We start from the raw sequence: 13,992 nt of genomic DNA, 5'->3' as shown, positions 1-13,992 counted from the left end.
TCTTTTCTCTGAGTGTGAAGTTTGCAGCCTCTGCCCCCCACCCCCCCAGTCTATACACCATTTCAAGTCTTTTTGCTCCCTCCCCAATCTTCATGACCTTGCATTTACTGGGATTAAATTCAAGAAACCACTTATCTGACCACTCTTGCAATCTGACCAGATTCCTTTGGAACTTTTATCTGGAATCTCATTCACATAAACTAAAAACAAGACTGGCCCTACTGATCCTTGCAGAACTTCTCTCCAAGTGTTCTACCACTGTTTCCCTGATAAGTCCTTCATTTCTTCATTACCTTGTAAGGTATGCTTGTCAGAAAAATTTCTATGTATGGTAGTCTAACTCCTTCTGTCTGTCTCCTTTCTTAAATACAGGGACTAGATTTGTTGTCTTCTAGATCTCTGGTAACTGTCCTGTATCCACTGACTAACCACGGAACAGGTGGGATTTGAACCCAGGAAAACGAGTCGTAAAACTTCCGCATCCCTTCCATGATTTATTTGCAATCGTGTTACAGGAGGGCCCCACTTATATGGTGGGTTAGCTTCCAGGCAACGGCTGTAAAAAAAAAAAAAAGCAAATCACCCTCTTTCTCACGTTTAACCCTTTGAGGGTCGACAGGCCATCTCAGAAACTCGTTCTCAGGGTCGGCCAAATTTAAAAAAAAAAAAATAATATTTTTTCCTTATGAAAAGACAGAGAATCTTTTCCCGATCATAATGACACCAAAATTATGAGATTTGATGGAAAACTTACGGAATTATGCTCTCGCGAAGTTAGCGGTCTCAGCAATGTTTACGCATCGGCGATTTTGCCCAATTTGAGCCCCATTTTCGGCAAATTCCTCTGTACTAGTCGACAAAAAACATGAATATTTCGCTAGAACTACATTTTTTCTATTGAATGAGTGCAAGAAACCACCCATTTACCATTTTCAACTATCCAATACAGTGGTCAGAATTTAGCAATTTTGCCAATTTCACACAAATTTCAAAAAATGCCAATTTCTGAATAGTGTCCAGAACAAACAAGAAATACATTCCTGGCACTAAAATGACATTTCTTCTGCTCATTAGTCACGTCTCAAGGCCCCTCTTACATTCTTTTGCTTTCCACTTTGAATTTTTATTCTCATGAAAAATAGAAGATTTACTGTTATGCAGACTACTGCATTAGTGTAAAAAATGATATAAATCATATTGGCACAATTGCAAAAGAATGTTAGACTCACCAGTTGACGTGTATTGGACGCTTGGCATGATTTGTTTACTTTTGAACTTTGGTAAAAATCGAACATTTCTGCTACTTTGATCTCAATTTCAAGGTACTTTTCATTGTAAAACCAGTGAAAATCATCTCAATTTCTGTGATATGTATTCCATTCTATAAAATGAGACCAAGAAAACTAGAATACAACAATAAATACCATACGAAAATACAGTGCAAAGTCGCTGTTTTATGCTAAAAAAAACGTGAAAGTTTTTTTTTTCTAATTATGCACTGTGTGCTGCAGGATTTTTTTTATACTGTGCACACTGACCACATAGACCCATTCTTTCATATGGAGGCCTACCAGCCTCTTCCCGCGAGATTTGATGGCGCTAGAACTTATGCGTACTAGTACGTCAAAAACCCCTGCGCTTAAGACGTACTAGTACGTCCGAAACCCTCAAAGGGTTAAATGCCTATAAATGCCTGATAACATGTTTACACTATCAGCTATTAGGTTAGCAATTGAATTAGGCATAAAAAACAATAAAAAGTAAAGTGTATATACAGTAAACTCACTACAGTGGACCCTCAAATTTCGTAAACAATCTGTTCCAGAGAGTCTGATGAAAGGCAAAATTTACAAATGGCAAAACCATTTTCCCCATAAGAAATAATGTAAATCCAATTAATCCGTTTCAGATACCAAAAAGTATTAACAAAAAATACATTTTTTAGAGATTAAATATACAGTGGTACCTAGAGATGTGAATTTATTTCGTTCCAGAAGGCTGTTTGAGTTCCGATACCAAACGAATTTGTTCCCATAAGGAATAATGTAAATTAGCTTAATCCATTTCAGACCCCCAAAAATACACATACAAAAGCACTTACATAAATACACTTACATAACTGTTCGAGTTTTGAGCTGTTCATATCCCGAGGTACCACTGTACATTTACATACAGAAAACAATGAGAAATACAAATATAAAGCACTAATGAAATGGATAAATGAACATTTAAATCACTATTACATACCTTTATTGAAGACTCTTGTTGGGAGAGGGAGAGTGTTCAGGGACAGGACAAAATACCTTAAATATGATTAGCTAATATTAACTCTATGGCTTATTTATCTATCACAATTCATCTAATATGACATAATAAACAATAATAACATAGAAACATAATATATACTCTAGAATGAATAAAATATGTCATTACGCATGTCACAAGTAATGGTGGTGTGTTGTTGGGTTTATAAGGGCCGCTGAGAGAATAAGCCGTACACACATTAGTGGTAGGGTGGCGGCAGCAGAGGCCACTACCACTATTCACACACAATGTACATAATTTATAAATAAGAAATATTTACACTTTAAGGAGATGCTAGCACAGGGCAGCATATGTTGTCAGTACCCTATATACCTCAAACAACAATGGAGGAGTTAAGTTTTGTGCCATCATTTTTCTATTGCTTAATCGCTTAACTTACTTGCTACACCTCTAATGCTACACTTTATCGCTGGCTGGCACTATAGCCTTTATCGACTCCTGCTGCTTTAGTATCATACATATCATAGAATCTCTGAATCACTGAAGGCGGCACTTCTCGCCTCTCTCTCTTTGCCGGGTCACCATCTGGAGAAGACCCGGGCCGGAAGTACTGGCGAATCAACAAGAAGAAGCCTCTCTCTTCCACCTCCACTTTCGTACTTTGCTACGAATTCTTTCTAGAATTCTATTGTGTTTCTCACCTTTACCATAGGGCTGGCCTAGTACTAGAAGCTTTCTTTGGGCCCATGTTGGCTTATTTAGCAGTTACAAGCAGTTGTGGATGGTGAACGCCGCTCTCGGACACATTCCATACGACTCACGAATCGCAGGGCTATATTTTGACGAAAAAACATTACGAAAGGTGAAATTTACAAAGCACGAGGCTTCCAAAACTCGAGGGTCCACTGTACTTACCTTAAAATATTTGTGGTCTTAATGTAGCCTATAAGGTGAGAGGTGAATAGTATTCATTGTAGAAAGTCAGGTGCATCAGCCCACCCAGATACCACACCTCGCAATTATGTTTGTTTTACTATGACCGAGCTCGTAGCTCAATTTGCTCGTACATATATCAAATCAATTTTCCTCATTGAAATTAACTGAAATGCCATTAATCTGTTCCAGATCCCCAAAAAACACCCCAATTTTTTTGTCACATATGAGAAAACTGTATTTATAAATGAGAAATGATTTTAGCCTTTTTTGCCTGGTCCCAGCAATGTTTTAAAAATGCTGGAGTACATGTATACATGTTTTAAAACTAGGATAGATAAATACATGAGTGGGTGTGAGTTGGACCTGACTAGCTTGTGCTGCTGGGTCATATTCCTTAAGTGAATATGACCTGACCAGACTGGGTGGGTCATTGGGCTAATCGAGGGGGATGGCATGGACCTGCTCAGCATGGGTCAGTAGGTCTGTTGCAGTGTTCCTTCTTTCTTATGTTTTTATGTATACATGAAACTCCTTGAAGCATGGTGTAAGATGAGTGTCACTCCACTGCCGACAGTGCAGCAGTGGAGTGACATTTGGCAATCATGCACTGCCTTGGCTTTATTTATCACTGTTACACAAACATGTCTATCTGTTTGTTTCTGTCTATCTGTCTGTTTGTCTGTCTGTATCTAGCTCTATGTTTATCTCTATCTCTGCTTATCTGTCTTTCTGTCTGCCTGTGTTTCTGTCTTTCTGTCTCTCTACTTGTCTATCTGTCTCAGACAGAGAGAGCTGCTCATGAATCAACAGGTATTACACATGATGCAGAGTCGACTCATCTGATTCCTGAACAAGTGAAAATGTGTATTACATGCCAGTCATGCTTATTATGCCTTATATCAACAAGCATAGTATAGCACTTTGTATGGATTTTTTGGGTTATCTTAGGTAATTTACACTATGAATAACTATTTATGTGTACTTGTGAGATAGACACACAGATAGACAGAGATAGACACAGACAGACAGAAGGAGATAGAGACAGCCAAAGCAAATCAGCCAGCCAGCCAGCCAGCCAGCTGGCCACCCAACCAGCCAGCCTGCCGAACATGTATTACACGTTCCAGAGTTGTTTCTCTTTACTTAGGGCATACGTTATAGAACATTCTGGCAGGATGACATTACCAGTGGTATCAAAATTGAAAGGATGTTACACATTGGTTATTATCAAGGTTTTTGATATTTCCTCGGTATCTCCTATGAGTGGCAGCGTATCTGAAGCTCGCTTGTAACTCAGATTTTAGCTCACAACTCAAAGCAAAAAATCGACCAAGCGACGGTTCGTAACTTGGAAAATTCGTAAGTTGGGACACTTATAAGTCAAGGTACCACTGTATATGTAGCATATTTCTTAAATAATTTTGAAAAATAAAATGTCACAGATGGCTTAATGAAAATGTCTATAACAACATAATATGACATTTAAAGCTCCTCAAAGGAATTATTATTATTATTATTATTATTATTATTATTATGCTTATTGTCATCAACATACCTTGTTCACTGAGTTTAAAGATGGATTAATGAAATTAAGATTCTTTATTTCAGCATGATACAATGACTGTACAGAGGTGAATAACATTTAGGTGTGTATGCAGAAAGCCCCTTAGTATGCAGAGCATTTCGGGCAAACTTAAGACTATCTCAAAATTAATAAGGCAATGACTAACTGAGCACTTTCACATACGTCTCTTAGGTGGTTGAAAAAATAAATTTAGGAGTTACAATGAATACTAAAGAACTGAATATCCTATAATGTCAATAATAATGTAATATATGACATTTAAAGGTTCCCAGAGCAATTATTATTACAGTAGACCATACACAAATAACCCGCACATAAAAGAGAGAAGCTTACGACGACGTTTCGGTCCGACTTGGACCATTGACAAAGTCAATGGTATATTTCATTGACAAAGTCAATGGTCCAAGTCGGACCGAAACGTCGTCGTAAGCTTCTCTCTTTTATGTGCGGGTTATTTGTGTATCGTTCCAGTCACGGTATTGTGCCTTTTTGTTATTTAACAGTAGACCATTATATTACATGGATTTATTTGCCACATTTTGGTTATTGCACTACTGAAAAATTGCAGCACAATTTTATGCAACACTTATACAACATTTGTGGGCACAGGAAAAATTTCCCCAGCTCAATCTGCCACTTTGTTGTGGGTGAGACCATTGTGTCAGCGGGGAAAGACCTACCACTATCCCCCGCCACCCCTAATGCCCCCATCCCAGCCTTCGTTAATACATGTTCAGTTCCATTCTCTCTTAGGAGCTAGCTGTGTTTGTGAATTGTGTTTTGATCTTTTAATTGATCTTTCAATCTGCCAAGCAATCATGGCACCCAGTAGGCAAACGAGTGTTGCTGAAAGTGGCAAGAAGAGGTACAGTAATCCCTCGCTTTTCGTAGTTCTCGGCAATCGTAAATTTCGCCAATCATAGGGGTATTTTCGTATAAACATGGACTTGCTTTTCATAGGTTGACTCACGAATAGTAGTTCGCCCGGGACACGTACGTACGGTGTGAGCTGGGGCGGCCTCCCTACCCAGCCAGTCTGGCATTGTTTACCAGTGAGTGAAGGTCCCCTCAAGTGCTCCTACGAAATATTTCATAATATTCCACTCATTTTAGTGCTTGCAATTACTAAATAAGCTACCATGGCTCCAAATATAGCTCCTAGTGCCAAGCCTGTGGTAAAGAAGGTGAGAAATATGTACAGTGACAAAGTCTTGGGCCATTTTCAGGAAGTGTTAAAAAGACGCCAGAAACAGAGCTCTCTCCACAGTTATTTTGCGAGACAGGACTAGAGTGACTCTCAAGGTGGTCCTAGTGGCATTAAGAAACAGAGAAGAGAAGCAACCCCAGAGAAGCAACTGGTACCTGAGGTGTTGCTGGAAGGGGATTCCCCTTCCAAACTGTAAACAATCCAATCTCTCTCCTCTTCCAGTCTCCCATACACTAAGAAGAATCTCCAATAAAGGTAAGTGTTATGCTGTTAATGTTTCATTCATCATTTCCCATTGTATTGTTTATGTGCTATATGTATATTTCATGTAAAAAATTTTTTTGTTTTAATACTTCTGGGTGTCAGGAATGGATTAATTGTATTTACATTATTTCTTATGGGAAAAATTGATTCGCAAATCGTAAATTTTGTTTATAGTAACAGCTCCAGGAACGGATTAATTATGAAAAACGAGGGACCACTGTATAAGCGTTTAAGTCTTAGAGTTAACAAAGAAAAGTAAGAAGCGAGTAGCATTTATTTGTAAGAATTCAGTGTTGGTAGCCTGTTGATGTAGGTACACATATGTAGCCTGGGCTACACTACACAGCCATATTATTACACTACACAGCCACATTATTACACTACAGAGCCATATTATTACATTGACATGCCATGTTCACCGAGTTTAATCGTCTCTAACAACTACCTTTAGATGCCATCATAAACAAAGGGAGAGGTAATGAATAATTCATGCCGAGAATTGTAAACAAATGCCCTACATATTAAGGGCAGTTACTGGGCGAGACGCCAGATTCAGTTTTCTCTAGTACTGCATCAGAGAAAATGTAATGTTTACCTTCCACTCACCTCCCTCCACCCTCCTTGATTCACCGGTACTCATCACTCGATAACATATAAACATTGCATGTTTATATGCTATACACTATGTAATGCGTTTCTTATATAATTTTGAAGAAAATATCATAGATGAATCAATGAAAATGTCTATATTAACCTAAAATAAATCATTTAATGTGCTCAAGAGTGATTATTATTAAACATACATCGCATATAAACACTGCATGTTTTTATATAGTATATGTACTATGTAACATATTTCTTATATAATTTTGAAGAAAATATCATAGATGGATTAACGAAAATGTCTATATTCACTCGAGGAGAAACAAAGTCACATTGACTCACAACTGCATGGGCAGGCGGAGAGGTCTGGTATGCGAGATGAAACACGGGGCACAGTGCGAAACTTGAGACAAAATTGAGCCGAAAAAAGGGCTCTAAACTCAAAGCGCACAATAGTCAGAGCGTACGAAACGCGGGGTTACACTGTACTAGACGAGAGTGAACCTGTGACCTTAATGATGCATCAGTTTGTACAACTAAAAAGAATGAGGTAAATACAGTGGTACCCCGAGTTTCGTACAGCTCCCAACTCAAACAATTATGTAAGTGTATTATTATAAGTGATTTTGTAAGTGTATTTTTGGGGGTCTGAAACGGACTAATCTAATTTACATTATTCCTCATGGGAACAAATTCGTTCGGTAACAGCACTCGAACAGCCTCCAGGAACAAATTATGGCCAAAACTCGGGGTACCACTGTATATGAGTTTGTTTGACGACTGACTTTACTGACTTACTTGACTGATTTGACTTACTGACTTACTTTACTGACTGACTTGCCTAATTTACTGACTGATTTACTGACTTAAAGTTAAACTTTTTCACTGAAGAGGACCCTGACAAATCTAGAAGCAGTGCTGTGAAACAGCGCCTAGAGCAGCTGATGCCATACCGTCAGCTGTATAATATACTGCAGGGTAAAATAGAACAGAAATCCATTACAGAATTTATGCACACTCCAGTACAACCATCGACTTCAGTACCAGAACCTCTATCATCCACCTCAGTCCAGTTGGGTCACATAACTCTCCACTCTCTTCACAATCATCAACAAACACCAGCACCCACAATTTAAGGTAAGAAATACTATTATTTCTGTTGCATTTGTAGTCTTAAGCAGTAACAACAACATAATACATCACGACAATGAACTACAATTACATATTCACTTTTATTTTTATAAGATCTGGAGGTCTATAAAAAAGTTGGTTGGCTTTTTTTTTGGGCTCCCAGAAACATAACCCTATTTTTTCCAAAAGTTCTTCAGTTTATCTAATGCGGATTTTACCTAACATGGCATTTTCAGGAACATAACTACCATGTCATATGACGGTCTAATGTATTATTACAGTATTATGCTTATTGCCATCGACATACCTTGTTCACCAAATTTAATCATATCTAACTTGGCACTTAAAGTAAGAGGCTTACAACTCCTCTTTATATCACAACTACCCTTAGATGCCATTGTAAACGAGAGAGATGCAGAGAATGTAAACAGAGTGAATGGATGGTGGGCAGTCAGATGAATACGTACTAATACCTGTCTACTTTCTGTTGATACATGTTCATTTCGCATCATGCATGCTTTTGTGAAGCTTTTACCCCACAATACAAACACCTTACATTATGTATAAGTTGTCTTCACACTGGTGCAGTAAAATAAATAACAGCAACACTCCCATTCTCATGTAACACACCATTTTTAGAGCAAATGACACTGAGTGAAAGAATCTAAAAGGAATATTTTACTACAGTTACACCCATCACAATCAACCACAGCCAACCACCTTAAACCTTTAATAACCCAACAAAAAGCTGTTGTGCAGATGATTACCAGCTCTTGTGCTAGACAGCACACCCCACCATTTTTCAAAAGCCTGAACTTGCTAAATATACGAGACATACACTCGTATTATTGTGCCTACTACATATACAGAACGTTAAACGTCACTATAAACCCTCTTATTTAAACTTCTTGATAGTTACAACAGAACACACAGTCACAATACAAGGCATAAGGAACTCTTCAACATCCCTCGTGTCAGTCTCAGGTTGTGCAAAAACACAATGCACATAAAGGGCCCGAAGATTTGGAACTCACTACCAGAACCAGTAAAGAATCCCCTGACTACTTATAAATTTAGGACTTTACTAATAAATCATCTCTCAATACTAACCAAATCAACTAAAACAACTTCTAATTAGTTATATTATGTGACCTCTAGTCTTTTAAGCATCTGCCAATCCATAAAAAATTACTGCTTGAACCATTAATTGTAATGTTGTTTTTATTATGTGCAACACCAAGATTACAGTGGAACCTCTACTTGCGAGCGCATCCACGTGCGAGTTTTTCCAAATACAAGCAGTCGATGGGTCAATTTTTTGCTTCCATACGTGAGCGAAATTTCCATAAGTGAGCAGACCTCAAGGGAGGTTCCTTGATGCTGGTGAGGGGCTCTTGCTCCTAAGGTCAGTGGTCAGTATGCTGAGGTCAGTGGTCACCTGTGGTCATACCTGTCCTAAGCTCTCTGGGAGTTAGCGTGGGGTGTTACTGAGCACCATGGCTTGTTGTAGTGTTTTAGAATCTCAGGTTCAGGTGTTGAAGGAGGAGGTTCTACTTCTTCAGGAGGAAAATAGGAGGCTGAAGCTTTGCCTAGATGAGTTTAGGAGTGAGTGTGAGAAGGATTTAGCTGGTAAGGAGGAAATGGTCACCAGCAGTGACAGTGGCAGCCGCTTTAAGTGGCAAGTGGTTCACAGTTCAGGAAAAAGGAAGATAAGGAAGGTTAACAGAGGTGTGAAGGTAGGAAATCGATTCTCTGGTCTCCAGGACGAGTGCACTTCAGTGGTTAGTGAGGTTGAAGGTACCACTGATTCCCCTGCTAATCAAGCTAAGAATATTTTAATAGCAAGTGATTCTCAGGTAAGATATATGGACCGTGCTTTTTGTAACAGAGACAGAAAGGTCAGACAGAGGGTGTGCCTTCCTGGAGTTGGTGTTGGTGACATAGTCAGCAGGTTGAATAATACGCATTATGTCACGTAATGGGAACAAGCCCATTATCTTAGTGCTGGGGGTAATGACATTGGGAAGGGCAGGAGACAGGAGCTGCTGGATAAGTACAGGTCAGCCATAGAAGTAGTTAGGTCTAAGGGAGGGATCCCAGTCATATGTAGCATCTTGCCTAGAAAGGATGGATGTCTAGGGCAATTGGTATAAATTACTGGCTAGACAGGTACTGCAAGGAACTTGCAATCCCATTCATTGATAACTGGGACCTATTCTTTGGCAAACATGATATGTATGCAAGGGATGGGGTTCATCTCTTTGGGGATGGAGTGGTTGCATTAGCCAATTCGATTGAGAGGGTAACTGATGACTTGTCAAGGAATTTAAACTGATAGATTATAGAGGTGTGGGTGTTTGTAGGAAACAATCAGGCTGCAGTATTAGGGTTAAAAACAGCAGTTATTACCAGGATACCTCAGGGATATGTTTAAAAGCCAATATTCAAAATAAAGTTGCTAGTAATGGCAAATCAACTGATCAACAAACAAAGAGGGATAGTAGAGGGCAACGAGGGGCTAGCTCCCTTAAGGTTTACTACACAAATAGTAGGAGTTTAAGAAATATGATAGATAAGCTAAGATTACTTGCAAGTATAGGAAATATAGATATTATTGGTATAACAGAGACTTGGTTCAACCTGAAAGATAGAGAAATGCCTTCTGAATGCAACATACAGGGTTATAAACTATTCAACACTGATAGGGTCAACAGGAAGGGTGGTGGAGTGGTGATGTATGTCAGAGAAAATTTAAATTATTGTCTTAGACATGATATAAGATTAGAAACATTGAACACAGAATCTGTTTGGCTACAGTTTCTCGAGGGTCGTGACAAATTAATTTTGGGTGTGATTTATAGGCCCCTAAACCTTGATAGGGAGTGCAGTAAGCTGTTATGGGACGAAATTCATAAGGCATCTACATATGAAAATGTTGTGATAATGGGAGATTTTAACTTTAGACAAATTGATTGGAACAATATGACAGGAAATCTCGAGTCTAATGACTTTCTTGATACGGTTCAGGATTGCTTTTTAGAACAGGTTGTAACAGAACCAACCAGAGGAAACAATCTGCTTGACTTGGTTCATGCCAACAAAGTCACTAATTAATAATCTTGAGGTTAATGATGAGCTTGGGGAAAGTGATCACAAATCACTTAGTTTCAATATATCATGGAATTACCCAGATAACTGCAATCAAATCTCTGTCCCAGATTTTCGCTTGGCCGACTTCATGGGACTGAAAAATTACCTGGGTGGGCTAAATTGGGATATCCTGACTATGGGTCAGGTAGGTGATCTTGGTTGCCAATATGACATTTTTCAGAGCATAGTTCTAGCTGCCCAGACAACTTTTGTTCCAAGTAGGGAAATAAGATCTAACAAAAATGATCCCAAATGGATGAACAATAAATTAAAACATCCCACTGGTCAAAAGAGAGGCATATATAGGCATATCAAAAGAGGGGATGGGCAGTTAAGAAATCAATATATTCAATTAAAGAAAGTAATAAAGAAAGGAATAGGAAAAGCAAAAACGGATTACTATGAGGCTAAGGTCGCAAGGGATTCAAAGACTAACCCAAAAGGGTTCTTTCAGGTATACAGTAGTAAGATTAGGGACAAGATAGGCGCACTTAAGAGTAACTCTGGTCAGATCACTGACAGTGATGAGCATTTTCGAATATAAATATATCTTTGTATTATACAAATTTTGATTCATTTATAATTAACATTCTACTGTACAACTATGAAATAATTACTATCCTACTGTACAACTATGATATACTCCTTAGTATTAAATAGACTGTAAGCTAATAATGTTAAATTGGCCCATAATGCCTAGGCATAATAGAGACTCTCTTTGCATTGCAACCCACTATTGTAAATACAAAATCTCAATGTACTGTTTGCAAAGACATAAAATAAATAAATAAATAAATAAATACGTGTGAAATTCTCAATACCTACTTCCTCTCAGTTTTCACCCAGGAAAATACTAGCGATATTCCTGAAATAATAGATTATGTAGAACAGGACGATAATAAACTATGCACAATTGCGGTAACTAGTGACATGGTCCTCAGACAAATAGAGAAACTAAAACCTAACAAATCCCTAGGCCCTGATGAACTGTTTGCAAGGGTGTTAAAGGAATGTAAAAAGGAACTTAGCATACCTTTGGCTAATCTTTTTAACATATCACTACAAACTGGCATAGTGCCTGATAAGTGGAAAATGGCAAATGTAATACCTATTTACAAGGCCCATGGCTTCGAACTATAGATCAATAAGCCTTACCTCCATAGTGGAAAAATTTATGGAATCAATAATTGCCGAAGCAATTCATAGCCATCTTGATAGGCACAGATTGATTAATGAATCTCAACATGGTTTTACAAAGGGGCATTCCTGTCTTATGAATTTACTAACTTTTTTCACTAAGGTGTTTGAGGAGGTAGATCATGGTATTGAATATGATATTGTGTATATAGACTTCAGTAAGGCTTTCGATAGAGTTCCACATCAGAGGCTATTGAGGAAACTTAAGGCACACGGAATAGGAGAAAGTTTTTCCTGGTTAGAGGCATGGCTGACAAATAGGCAGCAGAGAATTTGCATAAATGGGGAGAAATCAGAGTGGGGGCACGTCAAAGCGGTGTTCCACAGGGGTCAGTGTTGGGCCCGTTGTTGTTCACAATTTACATAAACGACATAGATGAGGGAATATAAGCAAATTTGCTGATGACACCAAAATAGGCCATCCAATTCATTCTAATGAGGACACTAGAGCACTCCAGGATGATTTGAATAGACTGATGCAATGGTCAGAGAAGTGGCAGATGCAGTTTAATATGGACAAATGCAAAGTTCTAAATGTTGGACAGGAAAATAACCGTGCAACATATAAACTAAATAATGTAGATCTTAATACTACTGACTGCAAAAAGGATTTAGGAGTTCTGGTTAGCAGTAACCTAAAACCAAGACAACAGTGCATTAGTGTTCGCAATAAAGCTAACAGAATTTTCGGCTTCCTATCTAGAAGTATAAATAATGGAAGTCCTCAGGTTGTTCTTCAACTTTATATATCCTTGGTTAGGCCTCATTTAGACTATGGTGCTCAGTTCTGGTCACCGTATTACAGAATGGATATAAATGCTCTGGAAAACGTACAGAGGAGGATGACAAAGAAGATCCCATGTATCAGAAATCTTCCTTATGAGGACAGACTGAGGGCCCTGAATCTGCACTCTCTCGAAAGGCATAGAATTTGGGGGGATATGATCGAGGTGTATAAATGGAAAACAGGAATAAATAAAGGGGATGTAAATAGCGTGCTGAAAATTTACAGCCAAGACAGGACTCGCAGCAATGGTTTCAAGTTGGAAAAATTCAGATTCAGGAAGGATACAGGAAAGCACTGGTTTGGTAATAGAGTTGTGGATGAGTGGAACAAACTCCCGAGTACAGTTTTGAGGCTAAAATGTTGTGTAGTTTTAAAAATAGGTTAGATAAATAAATGTGTGGGTGTGGGTGGGTGAGAGTTGGACCTGACTAGCTTGTGCTGCTGGGTCTGGTGCCGCACTCCTTCCTTGAGTGGAGGTGACCAGACTGGGGGGGGGGGTCATTGGGCTAATCCAGTGGAGGGGGGGGGGATGGACCTGCTTTGCATGGGTCAGTAGACCTGCTGCAGTGTTCCTTCTTTCTTATGTTCTTATCTAGGAAACTGGATCTCATTTGTTTTTTGGACTATCTTATTGAAACTTGAACAATGTATGACGGAAAGATGCTTCTTAACATTTACACCAAAAATGAAAGAAATTGGAGCATAAATAATGAGTTCACCTCTCAGCAATTAGCCACCCCTTAGCAGTATTTTCATATGGTTTTCATGGTTGTATTCTCAGTTTTTTAGTCTTATTTGCTAGAATGGAAGATAATTATAGAAATAGATATGATTTTGATTACTTTCACAATGAAAAGTACCCTGAAA

This window comes from Cherax quadricarinatus, chromosome 52 (assembly GCF_038502225.1).
Source record: "Cherax quadricarinatus isolate ZL_2023a chromosome 52, ASM3850222v1, whole genome shotgun sequence".
Lineage (NCBI taxonomy): Eukaryota > Metazoa > Arthropoda > Malacostraca > Decapoda > Parastacidae > Cherax > Cherax quadricarinatus.
Note: the sequence above shows the minus strand (reverse complement) of the source record.